Raw genomic sequence first — 24,663 nt, 5'->3', positions numbered from 1 at the left:
AGGCATTCTAACAGGTATAAAATGGAATTTCAGAGTCATTTTGATTTGCATTTCCCTGACAACTATGGAAGTTGAGCATTTCTTTAAATGTGTCTTAGCCATTCAAGACTCCTCTGTTGAGAATTCTGTTTAGCTCTGTACCCCCTTTTTAAAATTGAATTATTTAGTTTGTTGACATTTAATTTCTTGAATTCTTTATATTCTTTAGATATTATCCCTTTGTTAGATGTAGGGTTGATGAAGACCTTTCCCCAGTCTGTTGGCTGTTGTTTTGTTCAGTTAATAGTGTCTTTTGCCTTACAGAAGCTTCTTAATTTCATGAGGTCTCATATATTAATTGTTGAACTTAGAGCCTGAGCTGTTTGTGTTCTATTCAGGAAGTTGTTTCCTGTGCCAATGAGTTCAAAGCTGGTCCCCACTTTCCATCCTAATAGATTTTGTGTTTCTGGTACTACGATGAGGTCTTTAATCCACTAGGACTTTAGTTTTGTGCAAGGTGATAAATATGGATCAATTTGCATTTTTCTACATGAGACATCCAGTTGGACCAGCAGTATTTGTTGAAGATGCTTTCTTATTTTCATTGTATGGTTTTGGCTTCTTTGTAAAAATCAGCTATTCACAGGTGAGGGGGTTTATTTCTGAGTATTCACTTTGATTCCATTGATCAACTACTCTGTTTCATTGTCAATACCATGCAGGTTTTATAACAATTACTTGAAGTCAGGGATGGAGATGTTCATTTATTGTATAGAATTGTGTTAGCTATTCTGTATGTTCTGGTTTTCCATATGAAGTAGAGAATTGTTCTTTTAAGGTCTGTGATGAATTTTTTGGTATGTTGATGGGAACTGCATTGAATCAATAGATTGCTTTTGGTAAGATGCCATTTTTACTATGTTAATCCTCCAAATCCATGAGATGGGAGATCTTTCTCTTATTTGATATTTTCCTCAAGGATCAGAGCTTCCTAGCAGTGGGGGACACAGTACTGAGAAGGCCATCTTCTAGTCAAACAAGATCTATAGTTGTGGCATGGGAACATCAATTCACCTATAAAATCTTTGAATCTAAATTTGTCCTTGTTATAAGAAGTGTGGAGATTAAAGATAGAGACTGTAGGAATGACCAACCAATGTCTAGCAAACCTGAGACCCTCCTCATGGGAGAGAGCCAACCCCTGACACCATTAACGATACTCTAATATGTTTACAGATACGAACCTAAGTTAATCATTCTCTAACTGAATTAGATGCTGAGAGTCACAGCCAAGCAGAGCTCGGGGAATCCTGTGGAAGAGTGGGAGGGAAGGATAGAAGGACCTGGAGGGGAAGAGAACCCTGCAAGTACATCAACAGATTCAACTAACTTAGAATCATAGAGGCTCACAGAGAGGGAAAAAAACCAATCAAAGAGCATATATGGATAGGACGTAGTTCCCCTACACATATGTAACTGATGGGTAGTTTGAGCTTCATTGGGTGTCCTAGTAAGTTGGGTACTATCTATTTCATGGACTCTGTTGCTTGTTTTGGATTACTTAGCCCTAAGTGGCCTACAAGGCCTGACCTAGATGTATAATGAGGAGTTCAGTTCTGATGTACTTGATGTGTTGGGGCTGGTTGGTTTGGAGGCTCCCCTTTTCTGAGGACAAGGAAAAGGATGATGAGTGAATAGGGTGGGAGGGAGAGACTAGGAGGAGAAAAGGGAGGGAAATATGATCAGAATGTAGAGTAAATATATAAATTAAAGTACGTTTTAAAAATCCAAAAAACAAACATATAAACAAACAAAAACCAAGGAATACTAATTTGTATTCACTTCATCCAAAGGAAATGAAATAACACTGATTGATGGCACCAAGTTTTGATGAGAACTGATCTCACACATTGCATTTGAGAATATATTTCCTACAAGGAGTTATATTTGAATGTGTGTCCACTAATAATCATATAAGAAACCTTAACTCCAAGAAGTTGGTTCTTATTCAGTGAGGAAGTCCTTGACAATGATTAGCCGTGAAGGTTGGCTCTCGCTGGCAGGATTGTTTTGGGAGTAGCTATTGGCAGGTGATAGCTGCTGGGGAAAGAAGTCATTTTCCTTTGGGACTTGGGCACTTTAGGTTGCTAATGTTACAGTGGATGGCCACACACTCATACCCATATTGTCAGTAATGATTGAATTCTAGGCTTGTTAATGACAATTTTAGGAGGACATGATGTTGAGACAGAGGTCGAGTGCTCAGCACAGGGAAGTTGGGAGGCAGTAAGGTCGACGGATATGATCAACATACATTGTAGAAATGTATGACATTTTCAAAGAATAAACTTTAAAACATTTTGTAGAAGATTGTTCATCTATCTGCTTCCTTCCTCCTTGTTCCTTTTTCTGTAAAAGCAGAATGCTCCTCTTTCTGTAGCATCATGGACTCACCCTCACCTATAGGTGGAGGTCCCTCACAAGACACAGGATCTTCTTAGAACTGATGCAACTGCCAGCTTCCCAGTATCTTGAATTGAATTCTGGGAAAAAAATAATTGTCCTTTTTAAATTATTCCATCTCACATTTTTAAAGTAGCTATAGCAACGTACTGAACTGATCCAATTGAATGTTATTATTTATATCATCAACCTTTCTTTATTGAGAAACAATTATTGATTCAAATGCAGTATTAGGTAATGCCACATATTTATGAGAGTTTTTCATGTAACAGTTTACAGTGCTGAATTGAGAAAAAAATGTGTCATTGCAAAGAATTAGAGAGATGAAATATTATTTACACTCTGAAGTGATACAAATTATTGAAAATGTGTGCTTCTATTAGGTAACTTAAATGGTGCTTTTGAATTTTTCCTAAGTTTGCAAAACAAGTATATATTCATTAACTACCATTATTTAAGCCACCCTGAACTTAAATGTCTCACAAAGATATTATTCATCTTCGAGTACAATCGTGATTAAGTTTTTATCTATTATAGTTTTGTCACTTTGTATGCTAAAAGAAGTATTTTTTCTTTTTAAAAATATTTTAAAAAATTAAATTTTACATCATGCGCCACTATCCCAATCATGTTTATGTCTCTTATATTCACTCTCCTCTCTTACAACCTCACCAAAAAAAGAAAGAAAGAAAGTTCATCATGGAAGATGTAGTGTGTCACAGTGTGTCCCACAGTATGCTCTTTTGTTCACTTATGAATGCTCACTGCAATAAGTTATTGTTGGGGTTTGAGTCCTTTGGCCGTTTATATAATCCAGCAGTTCATATATGAGGTACATGTTGCAGTGGGACCACCTAAAGCCCTGGATCTGGACCTGGGTGGTAGCCAAATTGGTCAGGCTGTCAGCTCTACTACACCCTTACTACCACTGTGAGCTCAATAAGAGTGTTCCAGTAAGCTCAGCAAATGCTGCAGAGTATAAGGACTGAGTTACCTCTATGATTCTTATGCCTTTGGGAGCAGCTCATTTGGGCTCGTACTCCCAGCATGAGCTATACTGGTGAGGTGCTGGGCCAGCTCTCTGGAATGGTGTAGTGGGTGAGGGGCTGAGCCTGCTTTTCTAGGTGCTACAGCAGGTCAGAGGTAGGGTGAATCCTGCTCACAGGTACCTAGTGGACAGGGGTGTATATTTTACTACTACTACTACTTTTCTTCTTCTTCTTCTTCTTCTTCTTCTTCTTCTTCTTCTTCTTCTTCTTCTTCTTCTTCTTCTCCTCCTCCTCCTCCTCCTCCTCCTCCTCCTCCTCCTCCTCCTCCTCCTCCTTCTTCTTCTTCTTCTTCTTCTTTTTCCAGATAGGGTTCTTCTATGTAGACTTGGATATCCTGGACTTGCTTTATAGACTAGACTTGTCACAAACTCATACAGGTCCATCTGGCTCTGCCTCCTGAGTACTGTATTTTATTTTTCACTTTTAAAGGTATATAATACATCTATCTTTGAAACTGTGAAGGCTTATATCTCATACATATACTTGTTATTTGAATCATTTCATCTGGAGTATTTAAGTTGGCACAAAACTTGTTAAATTTAAATAGTGATAGTTACCTTTGCACTATTCAAAAGATTACTTAATACTATGAACGTTTTATATGTTCTCAAATTATAAACTAATTATAAACTAATACAAATTATTTATTTGTGTCCTCAGACCTAAATCTGTGTATGAAATAAATGAAAATGTACCTTTAACATATCCACTCATGAAATGCATTTAAAATAAAATAATTTAATAAATGAAAGTGTATATTTAACATATCAGTTAATTAAACACATTTAAAATAAAATCAATTAATATATTTAATTTAAGTTACTTATTTTATACATTTCTTGTTAAATTTTCTCTTACACATTTCCTATAGGAACAGATGGTAATTAAAGTTTACTCATACTATATTTGGAAGATCAATTTACTAGGATTTAGCCAGACATTGTTTGAGTTTGAATTCTGAATTTTAGTTTTCCACAGCAAACTGAATTATTAAATTTAAAATAAATATGATTTCCATTTAATAAATAATCTCAATTTAAGAAAGGTCATCCTGCCAAAACTGTACACACAACTTAATTTCAAGAAGTACTACTATTACCCTAACACTTTCAGTGGCATGACTACAAGAGTGTGCATTTAGGACCACCATCGTACTTTATTTGTCTCTTTTACAATTGAAAACCTTTATTCAATTTCTTTGTAAATATGTGCTTCCCCTGAATATATGTGTGTCCACCATGTACATGCATTTTTTTATGCTCATCATGGCAGAAGGAAGAGGATTCTCTTGTATTGGTATTAATGATAATTGTGAGTTGTCATGTTAGTGATGAGAAATGATCCTGGTCCTTGGTAAGGGCATCCAATGCTGCTAATTCTTGGGTCACCCTCCCACATTTGTGTTTCAAATTTAATGTTATTTTGGAGCACAAAGCTTTTCTTATAGAAAATGGTTAAATGGACAAGCAAACATTTCTAATACTTTTATTATATCTGTAGCAATAGTAGTCTTTTGTTGTTGTAAGGATTTAGATTTCAGTTTATTGATGGATTTCCATTGTGTTGTCATTTAATTATTTCTGGTCTTTCTTGTTCATTCTAGGTAAATGGTGGGCAGCATTTTAGAAGGCTTAATATAGAGTCAATAAATAGCTAGATTATGGAGTCTAGAAATCATATTTCCTCATGTAATTTTAGTGAGTTGTTAATAGAAAATAAAACTACTATAGGCATACTATTAAAATCACCTTTCTTTAAAAGTCACTGTGTTTCATTTCTACTAGTAGTGTTCCTTATGATTTGTTTTTCTGCCAAAGGATTTAATTTTCTTTCTTTTCTTTTTTTTTACGAAAGAAACATTTCCAAGTATATAGGAATTCACAGGTATTTAGATTTGCTTTATTTTTCTTTCATATATCTTAACTCACATGATATGGCTACAATATATTATTTTAAATTGTAAACAAAATTTGTGTTGAAAGCGCTAGCAGTCAAGTTATTGGTTCTTTTCCAAATTATTGTTTCTTTTCACCTTTTTCCTTAAGTGGTATCAACCAGTTGATTGTTTGCTACTTCTTCAAATAATATGTATTCACTATTTTGTTAATATCGTTTAGATGTGTCCTTTTTGTTTTTTTTTTCAACTTTCTAATCTACTTCTGGCCTCTTATGAACTCTAAATATTTGGGTGATATTTAAGTACTTACTAGTAATTTAACATTCTATGTACTCTATGCGTTCTTTTTAAATACAATTTTGTTTATTGTTATGGTACATGTATATTAACAGGCACATGCAACTGCATACATGTGAACTCAGAAGATAATTTGGGGAGTCAATTCCCTCTTTCTATTGCAAGTTCCAGGAATCAAACCAGGTTGAATATCAAACGCTTTTAGCTAGAGAGTCATTTCTCATGCCCCACAATAACTCTACTTCTGTTCATATATTGATATCTGTTAATGTTTTTCTGTGGCTCTAAAAAAGGTTCGAGGCTGACTTGGTTTACAAAGGGAGTCCAGGACAGCCAAGGCTACACAGAGAAACCTTGTCTCAAAAAATTTAAAAAAAAAAGGTCTAGGCTACAATCTCTGGGGCTGCATGCAGATTCCCAAGTTCAATTCATCTCTTGGGCCACCAGACCTGATGGCTCAGGCAACTAATCAGGATTGAAAGAAGAAAAAGGAAAGAGAGTACAGTTTCTTCTCTAGAGACTGGCTGTACTGTGGCCAAGGAGCAAAATTTAAACTAACCACAATTTTCCTACAGCCAGGGCTGCAAAGACTACTTCCATCCCCAAAGTGTAGGGAACTATAAAAGGAGGCTTTTTGATGTGTAGATAGGCCTCTTTGTGGATATCTCAAGCAAGCTAAAGTATGTTCCCTTGTCGAAGAGGGGAGGCCTGAGTTTGTTAATTTATATGTCAATCTACAGGGAAATAAGAAATAAGGGAGAGATAGAAAATAACACACACACACACACACACACACACACACACACACACACATGCATTCAAGAGAAAAGGTGGATGAATTTAGGCATCTTAACTTCAACTAGATGAAGTTAAGCTTTCCAATTTCAATGCCATTTTTTGTTGGTCACTTTCTTATATGTCTTAGAAAAGGGAATTACCTCATAGTCAAAAAAAGCAATACATCACAGAAACAGATGCGTTCTAAAATACAGTGAGTTACATGTTTTAAAACTAAATATTTCTTTTTTAAATTTTTAAACTTTATTTTATTATTTTATTCTTATTACATCTCAATGGTTATCCCATCCCATTTATCCTCCCATTTGTCTCTCCCTCCCATTTTCCCCTTACTCCCCTCTCCTATGACTGTGACTGAGGGGGACTACCTCCCCCTTTATATGCTCATAGGGTATCAAGGCTCTTCTTGGTAGCCTGCTATCCTTCCTCTGAGTTCCACCAGGTCTCCCCATCCAGGGGACATGGTCAAATATGAGGCAACAGAGTAGGTGTGAAAGTCATACCCCACTCTCCACTCAACTGTAGAGAATGTCCTGTCCATGGGCTAGATCTGAGGAGGGGTATGAAGTTTACCACCTGTATTGTCCTTGGCTGGTGCCTTAGTTTGAGCAGGATCCCTGGGCCCAAATTTGTCTATCATAATGTTCTACTTGTAGGTTTCCAGGACCCTCTGCACCTTCTTCTTTTCTATTAACCCATGCTTCTCTCATCTAGAGTCCCAATAGGATGTGCTCCCCTGTCCCAGTTTCCTGGTAAGTGAAGGCTTTCATGGGACATGCCCCTTGGGCTAGTATGCAGATATAAGTGAGTATATACCATTTGACTCTTTCTGCTTCTGAGTTAACTCACTCATTATGATCATTTCTAGCTCAATCCATTTGTCACAAATTTCAGGAATTCCTTGTTTTTAATAGCTGAGTAGTACTCCATAGTGTATATGTATCATGTTTTATATATTCCAAAATAATTTAATAAATTTTATGGCTTCAATAATACCTTTGTGGATCTCCAGATACCTCACTAGGGGATAGCCTTGAAGCAGATTTGTGGCGTCACATAAGCCTTCACACAAGATGCCACCACAAATCCTCGTATACACAATAAAAATAGACAAGTTGGTTTAAACTTCCCATGAACCCAAGATATAATGGGGCTAACTAGAAATGTCTAAATTAAGCATGAACCTTAATGTCTAAATATACAAACTACTCTGTTACAATTCTTTGTACCTTGTCACTTTGTGGCATCATATGCTGCCATTTTTAATTATTTTGCTTAATAGAATGAAAGACATATAAAATTATTGTGCTGAATTCATTTATGAACTAAGGTATAGTTGGAAAATGTGTAGCCAGTTCAGTTATAATTGAAAATACATATATTCTTGTAATGTTTAGAACCTGTTAACATTTAGATCTTGACCACCTCAGTCACTCTGAACTCACTATGAACTTATGTAATGGATATATAGACAAGAACCCAGAAGCAGAAAGAGTCAAATGGTATATACTCATATCTGCATAATACCCCAAGGGGCATGTCCCATGAAAGCCTTTACTTACCAGGAAACTGGGACAGGGGAGTACATCCTACTGGGACTCTAGATGAGAGAAGCATGGGTTAATAGCAAAGTAGAAGGATCCAGAGGGTCCTAGAAACCTACAAGTAGAACATTATGATAGGCAGATTTGGGCCCATGGGTCCTGCTCAAACTAAGGCACCAGGCAAGGACAATACAGGCGGTAAACTTTAAACCCCTACCCAGATCTAGCCAATGGAGAGGACATTCTCTACAGTTGTGTGGAGAGTGGGATATGACTTTCTCACGTACTCTGTTGCCTCATATTTGACCATGTCCCCTGGAGGGGGAGACCTGGTGGCACTCAGAGCAAGGACAACAGGTTACCAGGAAGAGACTTGATACCCTATGAGCATATACATGGGGTGGAAATCCCCCTCAGAAACAGTCATAGGGGAGGGTAATAAGGTGAAAATGGGAGGGAGGGAAGAAGGGGAGGATACAAGGGATGGGATAACCACTGAGATGTAACAAGAATAAATTAATAAAGAATTTAAAATAAATAAATAAATAACAGATGGCTTAGTACAGCCACAAAAAAAAAAATGCAATTTCACTAAAACTATTTCAATCAAATCAGGAATTCCATAATCAGGGATTAATTCATCTAAACAACAGTATATCTTCAACAAGATCCTGTAGGAAATTTGCTTAATCAGAGCTGGTCAACACCCAGAAAGTGACAGTGCACACCAATGCCAGATATATTTTTCTTTTTGTTTTTTTTTTAAAGACAAAGTTTCTTTGTATAAGCTTTGCTGTCCTGGACTTGCTTTGTAGACCAGGCTGGCCTCAAACTCACAGGGATCCACCTACCTCTACCTTCCAGAGTGCTAGAATTAAAGACATCCTCCATCCCATCCAGTTCCAATGCCAGATTTTAGACAGATGTACAATGCACAGTTGACAGGGTTGTCAGAGGCTGGAAGCAATTCTGTGGGTGCATCGCAGTACAGAGCTTGCAAAATATCACATCACCTCCTAGAAAGCCCACAAAGCTGCTGTAACAGGATGGCACTTGACAGATATCCTCGGATTCTGTTCCTCTAGTCTGTATTGTCTGAAAACCTGTACTTGTTAATGTAAATGTATATATCTACTTTGAACTACTACCACTAATTTGCCTAATAAAGAAATCTCACAATGGTAATATTTAAATGACCAAATATGCTAAACATTGTTATCATGTCTCCTTTACTTAACAAATTTCAACATCCTCTCTATAGTCTTACTTCATAAAATTCATTGTTTCTATTGCCTTGTATTGTATTATTCCATACTTAATTCATGATCTTTGCTGTAAACTCAAGATTGAGGCAATTTAAACATTCTCACCTCCCTTAAGTCATTACCATAATCTTGTCCACTTCTATGTGCTGCATACACTAACTATCCTATGAAGAATAGATATCACAATTTAGTAGTTAAAAATCAAATCATTTATTATCATTGAATAAAGTCTCCAGTATATGTTATTCTCCTTTTTTGCATTTTTATTTGAAAGTCTATTCACATATTGTTTCATTGAAATTTTATAGCCTCTGATGCACTGTTTAATGGTTCTTTTTGTACATTTAATTGTGTTGTATTGGGAGGTTTAAGATGTTTTTTATTTGTATATTTTATATTCTAAATTCTGTAAAAGAAGATATCTAGGGAGATCCAAGATGGCGGCGAGCAGTGTGGAACGTGTTTGGAAGCTCCAGTGAACAATTTAGGAAATTGCAGAGATTTCTGAGCCAGGAACACCGAGGTCCCCACACCATGGCAGCAGGAGTGCTTCATGGTTCGGAGAGACCAGGGTGTGGAGGACCTGCGTGCCACTGCACACAGAAGGAGTGCAGATTTTCTCAGATTGGAGCAGTAGGGCAGAGGCAGCAGCAGCAGCAGCGGCCCCATTGGCCCCAGCAGCACCAGCGGCACCAGCGGTAGCAGTGGCAGTGGCTGAGATTTGCAGCTCAGAGCCTTCTGGTGGAGGCAATTGGTGTGGTGGCCGGTGGGAGTTGCTGTGGAAGAGTGGGCAGGATTTGGGTCACCCAGTGCCTTGAGACCCAAACTGGACTCGGCATACAGTTCAGCCCTAGAGTCCCGGGTTCAGCTCAGTGCACAGTGCTGTGGAGACACAGGCTCAGCTCAGCAAGCAATTCTGCCCAAAGCAGTAGCTAGCTCAGCCACAGCTCCCCTGCTGTGGCACAGGCTGGGCAGAGCACTCAGTTCCACCCAAGGTGCTGGCTCAGCTCAGCAGCAGCTCCCCTGCTGTGATGCAGGCTAGGCGGAGTGCTCAGTTCCACCCAAGGTGCTAGCTCAGCTCAGCCACAGTTCTCCTGCTGTGACAAATGCTGGGCAGAGCGCTCAGTTCCATCTGAGGCACTAGCTCAGCTCAGCGAGCAGTTCTGCCTGAGACACTAGCTCAGGTCAGCGAGCAGTTCTGGGACGCTGACGCAGGCTGAAGTCAGCATGCAGATTCGGCCCAGAGGCCTTAGCTGGACTTGCCGGGCAGATTGGGCCCAGAGACTCCAGCTGAGTTTTGCGCACAGGCTCAGTGGCCCTAGTACTCTGGCTGGACTCTCCACGCAGTTTAGGCCTGGAGTCCCAGGCTGAATTCAGTGCACAATGTGGGTCCAGAGTCCCTGGCTGAGCTTGGAGCACAATTCCACCCCGGAGACTCGGGCAGAGCTCAGCGAGCAGTTTGGGGCCAGAGGCCCTAACTGTGCTTGGCAGACAGATTGGGCCCAGAGCCTCTAGATGAGCTTTTGGCACAGTCCCGGCTCTAAGACTCTGGTTGGACACAGTGGACAGTTTAAATCAAGAATTCCTGGCTGAGCTTGGCGGACGGTTAGGGCCCGGAGTCTATAACTGACCACAGCACACCCTTTGGGCCAAAAGCCCCTAGCTGAACTTGGTGCACAGTCCCAGCCAAAAAATTCTGGCTGCATTTCGGGGCCAGAGTACCTAAGGGAGCTCAGTGTGTGTATTGGTCCCAGAGTCCCTAGCTGAGTTTGGCAGATGGTTCGGGCCCTGAGAATCTAGCTGAACTCAGTGAGTGGTTCGGGCCCAGTGACCCTGGCTGGACTAGGCAGGGGACCCAGAAGGCTGTGGATACCTTGGCCTGACCCAACGCTCATTCAGAGACCCAGAACAATTGCAGGAACCACAGTACAGGAGAGCTGAGGATCACTGGCTGTGAGAGTCCAAAACGACAGGGCTAGCCTCCTGCCATCCACACCAGTGAAGCATCAGAGCTTGCAGCCTAGGGAAATCATGAGAAAACAAGTGAATCTATCATCAGACTCCCTCCACCCAACTCTGGAAGCTACCCAATAAAAGCAGAGATGGCAAGATGTCTAAAGGACAGTGTAAAAGCATATGCAAAAAAACACAGAACAACATGGCGTCTCCAGTTTCCAGCTATCCCAAAGAAAACAACCCAGAGAACTCACATGCAATGCAAATACAAGAAATTCACCTCAAATCCTTAGTAATGAGGATGATAATGGAGGAAACAAATAAAATTCATAATCAAATGCATGAAGACACAGCCAAACAGGTGAGAGACATAAAAGAAACACATAGAGTGGAAATGGAAAATTTTCAGGAAAATGCAAACAACCAGATGAAAGAAATACATAAAACGGTTCAAGCTCTGAAGACATAAAAAGAGGCAATTGAAAGAAACTCTGGAATATACAAACAATCAGATGAAAGAAATCAAAAAATCAGTTCAAGATCTGAAGATGAAAATGAATTCAATGATAAAAACAGAGACAGAAGAAAAACAAGAAGGTGAGACCTGAACAAAGAAGGCAAGCAACACAGAATCCAAGATATGGAAGAATGAATCACAGGTCTAAAAGATACAATCACAGATCTTGAGGCAACCATTAAAGAAAATGCCAAATCTGGAAAACTCCTGACACAAAACATCCAAGAAAGTAAGGACACCATGATAAGAAGAAATCTGAGGATAATAGGCATTGAAGAAAGAGAAGATATCAGACTCCAATGCCCAGAAATTATTCTCAACAAAATCATAGAAGAAAATTTCCCCAATCTAAAGAAAGAGATGCCTATAAATATACAAGAGGCCTAATGAACAACAAATAAAATTGACCCGAAAAGAAAAACTGCCCGTCACATAATAATCAAAACACAAAACATACAGAACAAAGAAAAATATTAAAAGCTGCAAGGGAACTGGGCCATATAACATTTAATGGCAAACCTATGAGAATTACACCCACATATGAATCCAGACACATATGGTCACGACAAAAAAGCCAATCCATTCGATGGAAAAGGGATAGCATCTTCAACAAATGGTGCTGGTCTAACTGGATGTCTATGTGTAAAAAAATGCAACTGGACCCATATTTGTCACCTTGTACAAAACTCAAATCCAAGTGGATTAAAGACCTCAACATAAAACCAGAGACACTAAGTCACTTAGAAGAAAAAGTGGGGAAGAGCCTGGAACATATTGGCACAGGAGACAACTTCCTGAACAGAACACCAACAGCACAGGCCTTAAGGTCAATAATTAATAAATGGGACCTCATGAGGCTGAGAAGCTTCTGTAAGGCAGGAGACACTGTCAAGAAAACAAAGCGACAGCCTACAGACTGGAAAAAGATCTTCACCAACCCTACATCTGACAAAGGTCTCATATCCAAAATATATAAACAACTCAAGAAATTAAACACCACCAAACCAAATAACCCAATTGAGAAATGGGGCTTGGAACTAAACAGATAATTCTCAATAGAGGAATATCATATGGCTCAGAAACACTTAAAGAAATGCTCAACCTCCTTAGTCATCAGGGAAATGCAAATCAAAACAACTCTGAGATTCCATCTTACACCAATCAGAATGGCTAAGATAAAAAATTCAACTGACCCCACATGCTGGCGATGATGTGGGGAGAGAGGAACACCCCTTCATTGCTGGTGGGAATGCAAACTAGTACAGCCACTTTGGAAATCTATCTGGTGCTATCTCAGAAAACTGGGAATAGGGCTTCCTCAAGACCCAGCTATTCCACTCCTTGAAATATACCCAGAAGATACTCAAGCACACAACCATAAAATTTGCTCAACCATGTTCATAGCAGCCTTATTCATAATAGCCAGAACCTGGAAACAGTCTAAGTGTCCCTTAGTAGAAGAATGGATAAAGAAACTGTGGTACATATACACTATGGAATACTACTCAGCTATTAAAAACAAGGAATTCCCGAAATTTGAGGACAAATGGATTGAGCTAGAAATGATCGAAATGATTGTGTTAACCCAGAAGCAGAAAGATGCAAATGATATATACTCACTTATATATGCATACTAGCCCAAAGGGCATGTCCCAAGAAAACCCTCACTTACCAGAAAACTGGGGCAGAGGGGAGGACATCCTATTGGGACTCTAGATGAGAGAAGCATGGGAGAATAGTAAAATAGAAGCATCCAGAGGGTCCTAGAAACCTACAAGTAGAACATTATTATAGGCAGATTTGGGCCCAGGGGTCCTACCCAAACTAAGGCATCAGCCAAGGACAATACAGTTGGTAAACTCCAAATCCCTACCCAGATCTAGCCAATTAGCAGAACATTCTCCACAGTTGAGTGAAGAGTGGGGTATGACTTTCACACGAACTCTGGTGCCTCATATTTGACCACATCCCCTGGAATGGGAGGCCTGGTGGCACTCGGAGGAAGGACAACAAGTTACCAAGAAGAGACTTGATACCCTATGAGCATATATATGGAGAGGAAATCCCCCTCAGAAACAGTCATAGGGGAGGGTAATAAGGTGAAAATGGGAGGGAGATAAGAATGGGAGGATACAAGGGATGGGACAACTATTGAGATGTAACAAGAATAAATTAATAAAAAATTTAAAAAAAGAAGTTATCTAACCTAAGAATGAGATTACATACCCGGACCATTGTAAAGGATGGCATATTTTCACTTGAATTTTTTTCTTTTTCAGTGATAAACTGTGATATTTTAAAACATAAATTAAAGCATGATATTTCAAATTACTAAAATATGTAACATTCCTTGCTATATAAAGACACAACATCAAATAAATAATGACTGATATCCTTAAACATTGGTCATTTTGCTTCATTAACCACAGTTTACAAGATAAAATGAATAAAATGTTAATTCATGCACTAAGAGGTGGTAAAAGACAAACAGCTTGGTAGCTAGAATATAGCTAGATAAATAGTTACAAAGGTACATAGTTGATAGACAATATATAGAGGAAGATGATAAATAGAGAGATAGACAGCTGATGATGATGGCAATAGATAATAGACAGACAGACAGACAGACAGATAGATAGATAGATAGATAATAGAATACACAGATAGATAATTAAAAACTATTTTCAAATTATGATAGAGGCCTGAAGATCCATTAGCTTGAAGAGGTTTTAGTATTCAAAGAAAGGAAGCTGGCATGATTGTTCAGTACAAGCCAAAGATGCAGGGAAAGCAGGAAAACACATATAAACTTGACTCTCAGCTGAATTTCTGAAAACCAAGCTTTCTGCTATGTTTGGAGTCTGATATTCAGGATGCCCAATGTGGACAGCTCCTTCTTTGCACAATTGATCCAAACACCCTCTTTTTATAAACTGTTCATAGACATACCTAGAAATGCTATTTTATGTTCTACTGAAGTATTTCTTAACAAAGTTCAGTAGATGATTTGAGCTTCATGTCTGCACTCTATGCTCATTGCCAACCACTCAGCATTCCTATCATCTAGTACTGTGAACAGGTTAGCCTTTTGCTTTGTTCTTCAACTATTTATCTTACATATCTCATTTATGTTCTGAACTTCAACAATTAAGAGCTTATCTGTTCTTTAGAAGAATCTGTGAGTAACCCCATAGTGTCTCTATGATTGTATTTTATTCTTAGATACTGATTAAAAGGATCCTTCGATTAAATCAAATATTTCCCCAGTGCCCTCTATTATTCTAGTCTTCTTCCATTATCCTTCATTCTAAGCATAGAATAATTTGTCAATTCTTCTGTTATTGATCATAATTATTTATGATAATAATATAGACCACTCACCCACTCTAGTAAATTACTCTGATTAAACTTTTTACTCTATCCACAAAAATATTTATTCTTAGTAACAAATATTAATGCTGTAACTGTGGTTTTAATATATGTGTGCACTAAAGAAGATTCACTCTTTACTTTATTTTTAGCTTATATCTCTTTGCATGATTCTCTTTTCCCTTGTGCTTATTGTAAGACTCAACTTGGATTATTTACATCTTCTGAATTTTGTTTTTCTATTTTTCTCTCATCTAGATAGTTGCTCTGTCTTATTTAAGTTTCCTATATACCATGATGAAATCAAATTGTAGAGAAAGGATTAGTTTGGCTTATACTTCCACATCACAGTTCATCAGGAATTCAGGAAAGGAACTCAGGCAAGCAGGAACCTGGAAGCAGAAACCTTGGAAGAGTATTAGTGTGAATTACTGCTTTGTTCCTCATGACTTGCTCAGCTTGCTCTCTCATGGAATCCAGGACCACCAGCAATGTGGTGGTTCCATCACAATTGAATGTGCCTTACACAACCAGACACTAATGAAGAAAATGCCATATAGACTTTCCTACACCCCAATGTGATCATCTGGAGTTTTATTTCTCAGTTGAGATTTTTTTCTCTCTAATAACTCTAGCTTATGTCAAGTTGGCATAAAACTAACCAGCACTACTGGCCCCTAGTCAGTATTGACACAAAAAACACCCCTTTTCAATTACATCATTTCCTGTCTCATCTGTCCACATGAAGTCTATTTGACCTTAAAAGTATCACAGTCTTTACACAATTACAAATATTAAAACTTCAGTCTCTTTAAGATATTCAGCCTCTTTTAAAATATAAAAACTTTTTTTTTTTACAAAATTCAAGGTCTCTCAACTGTTGGCTCCTGTAGAAAATCAAAATTAAATACTTTCTTGCTTCAAGAGAGATGAACCAGGTCATAGTCACAGTAAAATCAAAACAAATCCAACCGACCTTCAATATTATAAATACTGCAATATCCAAAACTTGAGTTCAGATCCATTCACAACTGGCTGGGATTTTCCAAAGGGCTTTGATCATTTCTTAGGCCCTGCACCTTCTGTACACACATCTTGTCTCCTAAACTTAGGCTGGATCCATGCCAAAGCTGTTGTTGCTCTGTGGGCATCAAATAATACTGGCATCTCCAAATGCTGGGTCTTTTCCTGCAAGTGGGCTATCCTTTAATCAAGAGTGTTTTCTGGTCTCCCTATTTGGTGTCAGATTTCTATGCACGACACCTTTAATACTCAGCCTTCAACAGTTACCGAAGCTGTATATTCAGCAATGTCCTCTCTTGGTTTCTGACAGTGCCAAGCCTCAGCTGCCTTTCATGATCAGTTCATGCCTTCAAAACAAGTATCACTTGTGTACTCTTACACTATTAATTTTCGTTGCCAGCATGAGGTACAATGTTGGTTGCCTCTAATCACAGCTTTTGTGTTCTGACTCTCAGGAAACATTCTCCAGAATATTTCACCTCAGTGATGCTGGACACTTTTTAATAAGCATAAATTTCACAGCTGCAGCTGACTAGCTTCAATTCTCCCCCCCCCCACACACAAAACAACATTTTCCCATCAATGATGCTGAATCTTTAGCCCTAGCTGGCCAGAACTGCAGAATCTTAATTTGAAATAACAAATGCTTTAATAGAATATATAAACTTCTCTCTGAAAAATAACATGCAAAGAACTCCTTCCTTGAAGCTCCTAGAGAACAGCTCACTGAGCCCTCAACATTCAATGGATTTCTGTCCCTGTGTTCGAAAGTCTTTCTGCAATCCTTCCCAAAACAAATTATTAACTCTGTCCCAGCAATACCACCCACAGTATCCTGGCACCAAATTCCCTCTTAGACCAAGTAATTTTGGGAGGAAAGGGGAGGAAAGCTTACACTTTCACATCACAGTTAATCATGAAAGGAAGTAAAAGCAGGAACTTAAGAGGACAGGAAGCTGCAGAAGGAGATGATGGAGAAGCCATGGAAGAGGCCTGCTTACTGGGTTTTTTCTTATGGCTTGCTTAAGACAAGCCCAAGCGTGTCTCCATTTACAATGGATTAGGCCCTCCTATACCAATCACTAATTAAGAAAATGTTCTATAGGCTTACACACAGCCTGATTGTATGGAGGCATTTTCTCAATTGAGGCTTCTCCGTCTCTGATAACTCTAGCTTGTGTCAATTTGATGTAAAACTAGCCACACAAACTCCTTTTAAGATATTTTGGTTTCTATTGTGTGTTGCTTTGAAATTTTTGTTCTCTTTCTTATTCTTTTACAAATATCAAATCATGATTACACCATTTTTCAGAAATGTGATTGCCCTAAATTGTTTAACAAATGTAGATGACTGTAAGAAACTTCACTCTTTTTGTTTACCTGCTGGTCTGCTATGATTGTCTTTCTTTGAACACTGATTTCTTAGCCAGAATATGTACACCATCAAATAAGGATGATAAACACACACTTGTATACTCTTGATACCCTTTTGAAAGCTTTTTCATATATATACATATATATATATATATATCGATTCAAACATCACTGAATATTTTATAAAAAATATTAGCTAACTTATATGAATTAGATAGAATTCACATTTTAAAGAAATTATTAATAATTATATAATATATAGACAAATAATTAATATAGTAATTATTATTCTACAGGTTATTATATATAAAAAAGCTGCAAACAAAAAGTAAGAATGGTATTTGTGAAGTCACACTGTTTGTTTAAAACAGTTCACCTCTACAGAATTCTGTGGCCTTAGATAAATTATTATCTACTGCTAAAGTAAATTTTAGTCCAGTTTTAAGCTAGGCTTATAATACTTTTAAGTAAATAGATTTGTTGTGAATATAAAATGCAATTAGCAAATCATAAGAGGTAAGACTGTGCCATATACAGAAACCTGGGAACATATGGAGAGATACCTTATTCATTAAAATGAATGCACTGTTCTTTTAGAGATATGGATTCAGTTACCAGAACCCACGTCAGACAGTACATCACTGCCTCTTAGTTTGTTCTAGGTGACCCAGGCCACGCTTTGGCCTCCACTGACAAAGGATTTCTGTGCACAAATGCACTTATAAGCATAATTAAAGTTTAAAAAGTAAATTTTTTATAAAGAAGTTGAAATGTTTAGAAGAAAATCATAAAGTGACATACTGTACTTAGAAAATATGTTACTCAGCAAGCATTGAAGATTGTGTTTCTAAGTACGACAGCCAGTTTTTTGCTCCACTGTTCAGGTGAAATAGAGTTTTACCTGCTGGGAAATATTATAGTCATAGCTGGAAGTCTAGGATACCTGGAAATGTACATGCAGTGAAGAATTTCAAAACATCCTCAAACTAGCACATTCTTAAATATTTATGGAAGCAAGTAAATAATCCTGAAAATATGCGTGGCTATTGCTTGCCATAGAGAATGAGACAGAATGTACTAAAACACTCAATAAGATAACTCAAGTTTTTTTCCCTTTTCCTTTTCAGTGTGAATCATTGCATTAAATAGATGGAGAGATGAGCAGATAGGAATCATTTAATAATTGATAAGACAGGAAAGCAGTTGCAGGTGATGGATATGTGCTGTACCCTTACATGAAAGTAAAAAATAAAGTTATTTTTCTTTTCAAGACATCTACAATTTATTTGAGTGGATAATGTTCTGTCTCTACTTGCATTAAGAACAAAGGAATTCAGAAACAGCACAGAATTTAAGTTTTTTTTATTTACAATTGCAAATATCAATTTTAAAGTTTTGCTTCTCTTTATTTGTTGATATATCTGTGAACTATTTATTTATTTATTTAGAAATAGATTGAATTCAAGCCTCAGCTTTGTGAGTCCTGGGAATGCAAAAATATATCACACTTCTCCCTGCATAAACCATTTCTCTATTTTCCCACTTACTTTGTCCTAATACCAGGAGTTACTAAGCATTGTAGCTCATAATATACAAAGAAACCTACTCATGAACTTACTAGGTGTTATAAAGGAAGATGACAATCTTGTGTCATATCTCCACACCCAAGTGCATAACATTGAATTCTGGCCAGAAACACAGAAACTACTAGAAATAGTTGTCTCTCATAATTGCAATGGAAATGTCAAGGGCTCAGTGTTGGTTATATCACGTCCAAAACATGCACTCAATTTTATATGGCACGGCATATCAAAGCTCTGAGGATGGGCATTGGAATAAGTAGAAATACAAGAACCTGTGCATACACTTGAATAACACCTTCATTATTTATGTTAAAAATGCCCTTGCTTTCTTTTTTTCTGAGTGCAAGGTAGGGGTTGATTTTAACCATCTCCACATGGTCACCCACTTTTCACAGTATTGTATGCTGAAGAAACTGTCTTTATTCAACATAAGATAAGTTCTGAGACCCTTGTTATGAATGACTTGACTATAGTGTGTCAACTTATTTTTAGGTTCATGACACTGTTTCATTGATCCAGGTATCTATTATTATGCCAACACCATGTTTTCTTTGTGACTAATTATTCTTTTTTTTTTATGTCATAAAGAATGTGAGAGATGGAGAGATAGCTCAACAGTTAAAAGCACATTTTTTTTTCAGAGGATCCAGGTTCGGTTCCCAGCACTTATATGGTGGCTGGAAAACCATTTTTTGCTCTCATTCCAAGGTGTTCTCTTCCAACCCTCTAAGGTACTGCAAGCACTTGATGCACAGGCAGATGTGCAAGCCAAACACTCATGCATATAAAATAGAATAAATAAATATAAAAAATAGAAATAAAGTGCAGGTATTTAGTATTTCTGTATGAATTACAGGATTACTTTTTCCTAGTTCTGTGAAGACTTGATGTAGGTACTTCTGTGGGAATTGCATTATGCTTAATACCACTTTGGGAACTAGAGTCATTTAAAATATTTATTCTTATAATCTATGAACATGGGTGGTCTTTCTGTTTTGTTCAGATGATTTCACAATTTATTTAATGTTTTTAAATAAAACAATTAGTACACAAACTAATAAAGATTTCCTTATAGAATTTCCATAATTAGTTTGCAGGCCCCCTCCCCATCTTTGCTCATGTGCCTCTCTCCTATTCCTTCCAGCTACTACAACCTGTTCCCTGAGTTATCCTTTCCACATTCATGTCACATGTTTTCTATACCTCTCCACAGTCACACTCCAAAGAGATTTGATTCCATTTCTTTCTCATCGCTTCTTCTACTTTTGTGAATTCTATATATCTCACACCCACATAAATGTGATATATAATCCATATAAGATAGTTTCTTCATAAGAGAACAAACACAGTACTACTAAGCTTGGATTATCTAATTTAGTATAATAGTTTCAATCTGAGTTCATTTTCATACAAGTGTAATTATTTAATTATATAGTATACAGTAAAAAAAATTAAAAAATAAGCACCAAAATGGATATCAATAAGTATGTACATTTTAATCCATTTATTATTTCAATGGAAACACAAGACATATTCTACAATACCACAAACTCTCTATAGAGTCCAGGTTAGCCTCAAAATCAAAACACTATGTTTCTGTCTAATTAGTACCTGTCTTACCTGTAGTTTGTTATTTTTATTATAGCGTTTTTAACCTTAAGTAGGAGTATGCTCAGTCCCAGCTCCACCCCCCACACCTTCCTAATATGAATGGAATTGCTTTTATAATTTATTAGCAACTTTTTACTTATATGCCAAAACTCCATGTTTTAATACATTGACTTTTTATTTTGTTAATTTTTCTGAATTCATTTATCTGTTCTATTAGGCTTTTGGCGAAGTCTTTGGGAATTTTTTTCTATAAAAGTTATATTATCTATAAACACATGTAGTCTAACTTCTCCCAATCCTAATTGTGTGTCTACATTGGTTTTGTATAAACCCTCTCATATACTATGGTACCATATCGAAGAAGAGATGTGAGACTAAAAATATTTTCTTGTCCTGATCTTAGAGTTTATACTTCCGTGTTTCCACATCTATTATGATATTGACTCTAGATTTGTCATATCCAGCTTCTAGTATGTTCAAATGTGAACTTTTAACCCTAATTAGTTAAGAGTTTTAATAAAGATGAGTGGTTGGATTTTTACTTGTTTTCCTATCGAGATGAACTTTTGTGATGATTTTAACTTTTAAATCTAGTGTGTTAAATCTATTCCTTTCAGGTCTGGAATGAAACCACTTTCATCACCATATGATATTGTTGATGTTATTCATTTTATCTGCTAATATTCAATTAACATTTGAAAAAGGGTTTCTTCTTCAGGTACTTTTCTACAACCACAACAATCACTTCTTGCACCTGCCTAGTTTCTGTTGCGTGTGTGCCCTTGTGGAGTTTCTGTTGCTATTACACTTGCTATGATAGCATTCAGTTAACACTTTTAAAATTTCTATTCATCAGAAACATTAGCATCATATTCTTTTCCTCTTCCTTTTTAAGTATGAGTTTTTTTTTCAGGCCTTAGAAAGTAAGTATTCTGGATCCAGGGTGAGTTAGTTAGGGCCCCACTCCTTTACATTGCATCCACTAGTTTGAGAGTCATTGATGTTAGATATTATTGGGTTAGATGTTAAGTAAAATTGGTAAGTCAACATTTGCACAGTATGAGGATTGTCTATTTCTGATATAATCATCAGTAATCAATAAAATTATTGTTGGCTAATTTAGGAATTTTATTGAAATTTTTCATATGATATATTCTGATTATATTCTCTACCTTTAATTTAATAGGACATATGTATCCTGTGGAAAATACATTTCTTCTTTAAAAACTAAATATTTCCTAATATCTCATTTATCGATTAGATCTCCATAGTACCACTTGTAACATTAAATTTTTTGTCTTTAACTCTATTTATTTTGTGTTACTTCCAACCCCTCATTAGTCTCAGGGAAGGCTTGTTTATGTAGCTGATTTTTCCAGAGATCTAAGTCTGTTTTACTGACCTCTTGAATTGCCCATTTAGACTTTTTCACTTAGTTCTGCTCTTTAATTTTTATTATTTATTTCTGTTACTTTGAGGATAATTTGTGATTGCTTTCTAAGATAATGAGATGCCTCATTATGCCATTTATTTGTGATCTTTCCTTTCTAATGTAACCACTGATTGCTCTTAAATTTCATCTTTCTCTTACCCTTCCTCTACCTGCTGGTTTTAAAATGTCATGCTTCTATTTCCTTTTCTTTTAAGGAAACTTTACATTTCATTTCTAATTTCCAAAATTTTAAAGATTCTATCACCATTGATTTAATAATATTCCACTGTGATCAGAAATAAATTCAATATAGGATATTCCAATATGCATATATATCACATGGAATATATATGATAAATATATGATATATTTACCAGGAATTTTTATGTAGTTGAAAATAATGGTTATTAGATGGTATAATTTTCTAAAGCAAAATTTTTATTTAATCTACAGAACTTTAACTCTGATGACAGTTTATTGATTTTAGACTGAAGGAGCTACTAAAACAGCTAATATTTTGTTGGAATTTATGGCTATATGTAATTATAATTATACTGCTTTTATACAGCAATATGCTTCAGTATTACATGGGTATAGTATATTTTACATCTTTATGATTAAATAGCATAATAATTGAAATTTTCATATGTACAGTATTATTTGTTTAAATCTGTGGTAAGTATTATTTAGCTTATGTTCAAATTCCGTTTATTTGAGAGACTCTTTTCCATCTTTTCAGTTTAAGTATGTCTTTCAATCTGTGAGGCTTCTGTAAAATTAACAATTGATTTATTCACTTTATATCGTGGTCATAGCCCCCTCCTTTCTTTCCACCCAGTCACACCTTCCCTACTCCCTCTCTGCTCCCCTATTCCTCAGAAAAGGGGAGCCACCCTACCCATCTACCCCAGCTCATCAAGTTACATGAAGATTGAATTTGTCTTCTTTCCCTGTGGCCTCATAAGGAAGTCAGATCAGTGTTCAGTGATCAAAAAGCAGACAACAGAGGCCATATGAGAAACAGACCCCACAACCCTTACTAGTGGATCCACATGCAGCCTGATTTTCCCATTGTCTACATCTATATAAAGGACCTAGGTCCAGACTATTCATAGTGTTCGGTTGGTGCTTAAGACTCCACAGGCCACTCTGGGCCTTGGTTAGTTGACTCTGTGTGTCTTCTTGTGGAACTCTTGTTGCCTCTAAGTCCTTTTATCCTTCCTCCAAGTTTTTCACTATACTCCTTATGCTATTCGCAATGTTTGGCTGTGACTCTCAGCATCTCTTCAAACAGATGATGTGTGGAGCCTCTCAAAGGACAACTCTGATCAGCTACTTTCTGCAAGCATAGCAGAGTGTCTTTGATAGTGTCAGGGATTAGTCTTTTTCCATGGGGTAGGTCTTGGGTTGGTCCAGGTATTGGTTGGACGTTGCCTCAATCTCTGCTTTATTTACTCTATCCTAATCTCTGCACATATTTTAGGCAGGGTAAGTTTTGGATAAAAGGTTTTGTGGGTGGATTGGTTTTCTCTTCCTCCCTCTTTCTTGCTTCTTTCCCCTTCATCTTCCTCCCCCTTTTCTCAGCATCGGGATCACTTCTAACTGTTAAACTGGAAATATCCTTGAAATATCAACTGGTATTATCATTTGCTGGTTTTGTTCAGGCAAATGTCATGTTTAGCTTTTATGTGTGCCTTTTCCTTTTCTCACCTAGTGGACACTAAATAGCATATAATATTACATTACCCTTTTAAATATTGATATTCTGTTATTTGGATTTGATCTCCAGTGATACAAGCTTTAGGCATTCTCTGACCTGAAATTCTACAGAAAGCAAAGCCTGAGGTAAAGATTATTCACTATCATTTTTGAGGATTGAACATAAAGGTACAAGTTCATGAAAGTGAAGGGTAAAGGAAAAATAAGTAGTAAAATACATTATCAGTGTGTGAAATAATGTGTTGTTCAACTGGCTCTTTCACAAAAAGATACATGACAAAGCACGTTGTTTCATGGGTCCATTTACTTTGGACACAGTGGTATGAATAGATTGTATGGAGACAGTATTTAACGTGTCATAGTTCTTGGGGCAAAGGAAGAAGCAAAATTTCTTCTCCATGGAACCTGCATATTACTTGTCTATAAAAATTCAGAACATTGACTGCTTGCCAATGGGCAAAAAGATACCTTGGTGGTCTTGTTCTTGTATCTGTCAAGGGCAGAACAATCAGCAGCCCTTTGTTTATTCTAGCATAATACCTAGGTTGGTGGACAAAGCTGTTTTATGCTTAAGACCAATAAAAATTAAGTCAAATCAAATCTGGGCAGTGCAGTGTAGGATGATGAAGACATGCAGTGAGGGTGGGGGAAGACATCCTCAGACATGCTTTCTGCCTTATAGCATGGGTAGACCATAAGACACTCAGAGCGTTGCCTACCATAAATAGCTCAGTGACGAAGAACAAGGAGGACAGTCACACAGCCCACAGACCTGCTCTCAAGCACA

The sequence above is a fragment of the Acomys minous genome (genome assembly GCF_964271855.1).
Source record: "Acomys minous genome assembly, chromosome: 17".
NCBI lineage: Eukaryota > Metazoa > Chordata > Mammalia > Rodentia > Muridae > Acomys > Acomys minous.
Note: the sequence above shows the minus strand (reverse complement) of the source record.